Source organism: Penaeus japonicus, unplaced genomic scaffold (assembly GCF_977035675.1).
Source record: "Penaeus japonicus unplaced genomic scaffold, GWHDUDI00000001_assembly GWHDUDI00000039, whole genome shotgun sequence".
Classification (NCBI taxonomy): domain Eukaryota; kingdom Metazoa; phylum Arthropoda; class Malacostraca; order Decapoda; family Penaeidae; genus Penaeus; species Penaeus japonicus.
Genome location: NW_028234441.1, coordinates 25,511,347 through 25,513,846, shown reverse-complemented (window position 1 = coordinate 25,513,846; position 2,500 = coordinate 25,511,347). Strand labels below are relative to the sequence as shown.

The window sequence follows — 2,500 nt, the reverse complement described above, 5'->3', positions numbered from 1 at the left end:
AAATGTTTTCTCTTTAAATCTTCTATTGAATGAATTCACCATGATGTAAGTAAGTAGTGAATGTTTAGTATCTTTTAAAAGCAGAGTTAAATATTTATTTTCAGATGAGTCATAACTGTGAATAGTTTTGGCTTGAGGTCCTGTTGCTAAATTTAGACATTGCAAAAAGTGTTTTTCCGTGAATATCTATTTAAGGAATTAATTGATAGCTTGATTATGGAGTGTGTTCGTGCATTATGTATTTTATTTTGAGATTGTTTTATTTTTTATTTTGTTAGGGGTTGAATTATATCTTTATTTAATTGTACCAAAATCGCAGGGGTTTTGACGTCATTTTTTGTCTCTCTGTTTAATGCTGAAGTAATTCTGGAATTGATTTATGATGGGTTGAATTGTTTATGATATTTTTTGCTGATTTTCAATGATTAATTAAGTCTTATTTCATGAGATTTCTTGAAAAATAGATTTTGTGAATATTTAGCTCTCTCGTTTAACCATGTGGGGTCACAAGAGACATGCCCCCCACCCCCCTACCCCTTCAGACGTGTCATTTCTTAATCTAACGACACGAATCACTCTATACTGACATTCAGATACATCCAAAATATGAATTTCACTTGTCCAAATTGTTTCCAAATGTTTTGCTGTGGCCACCCAGCTGAAGGGTTCACAATGCTAGCCTAGCTTATTTTCCAGCATAGGAACCACCCTCACTTCCTCTACCCTAAAAAAGCCTCAATTCATATTTATATTGATTTTTAAAAATTTTAATTCATGCCAGTGGGGAATTTATTGTAGTTGTTTTTATTATATTGGTTATTTGGTATGTTCAGAGCTTTATATATTGTGTTAAAGGCAAGTGAATTTATCTCTACTTTTAAAAAAAAGTTATATCATTAGGAGATACTTATCAAAATACTTCATATTATCTAGTCTCTCTTGATTATCATCTGTATTTTATTATTATTTTCTTTTTTCATGATGCCACATTAAGTCACATTCTTAATCATTGATGTGGCAATACTTTATCAAACTTTTAATTTTGCTTTATCTTTTTCCTGTATCTCATTTATTCAGGGAAGTTAGGCTTGATTTGATTAACTATTTTTTCTTTCCCTTAGAAATAGGACATGAAAACAGTTTTGATTAGAATTCCTGATGATTTTAATTATTTAGTTATGCAATTGCTCAAAATATAATTTAGTTTTCTAGAGATACATTCAAAATATAGTTGACTTTTCTAGAGATATATTTTTCTCAAGTATTATTCTTTTCTTTTCTTTTCTTTTTCTTACTTTCCCACCTCTAAATTCACCATTTATCAACGCCAATGTGGGAACTACCAGTTTTATCTCCCTTATCCATTACAAAGGCTAATATGTGGAGGAGGCATATGCTATGTTATTATAGGCCATTAGCTTACCCATTAATGCAAGGTGAGTGACGGGCACGGAAATGGAGGGGACTACTTATTTCCTCTTTTTCTTAATATTCTTGTCTGTAGATGTGAATTCTAAGATTCTACTGTGTATCATTATCTTGATTTATTTTGTTACTTGCAAGAAAAATTGGAATGAGAAATTTTAGAATAAGATAAGATAAAGAAAATGTTTCAGTTCAAGCCTAGGGAATATTTTTAGCAATAGATTAACTTGAGCGATGAGTTTACTGGTAAAGAGATTATTTCAAATGTCAAGACATTTCTGGAAAGCGAGAAGAGTTTTGATAGGATATGCCGAAGAAGGAAAGTTTGATGATGAATAAAAATGATAATGTAATCTATAAAAGTCTCAACTGTAGGAAATTCATTATATATAGAATTAATTTATCAAAAATTATATAAGTGAAAAAGCTTAATAGTGGTAGTACCCCCCTTTTAATGCTTTATAGTGCTATGATATAATCACAATTTTGAAGAAAAAAAAAAAAAAACTAGATTTATTGAAAGCAAATAACATAATCTCTGTAATTTCAAGCCTTCTGTGGCGTGGATAACTTGTATTTGACTTTACGGAAAATTAGAAGCAAAAGGGAATATTATTTTTATTATTATTATTGTTATTATTATTATTATTTATAGCTAATCAGATGTTTTATATATTTTGCCCGTCATCCAGAAACTTTCCTCTGTTAGATTGTATCAATTCTCAAAATGAAAAAGGAGTATGGAATAGATATGTACATTGTTATCTCATATTTAGTAATGTTATATGTCTGTGTCAGAGGCTTTTAAATGGAAAGACATTTTTTATACAAGCATATTGTTTTTTTTTTGTTTTTTTCGTTTTCTTTTTCTTCTTCTTCTTCTTTTTCTTCTTCTTCTTCTTCTTCTTCTTCTTCTTCTTAAGAAATAAAGAGACAGAGAGAAATTCAGAACTTAATATTTGCAGATTTGAGAGGCTCTATGATGAACCTGTGATGATTATCAGTTTCAGGAAAGAGTTGTCAGTTCTAATCTTTGTTATCAAATATTTTATTAGGTATTATCAAATATCTTGCA

General features: G+C 29.4%; 1 protein-coding gene across 5 annotated transcripts in view; it reads left to right on the top strand.

Moving 5' to 3' along the window:
* parvin (beta-parvin) overlaps nt 1-2,500 on the top strand; it is a 22,074-nt gene that overhangs the window by 12,957 nt on the left and 6,617 nt on the right. The window lies entirely within an intron of this gene.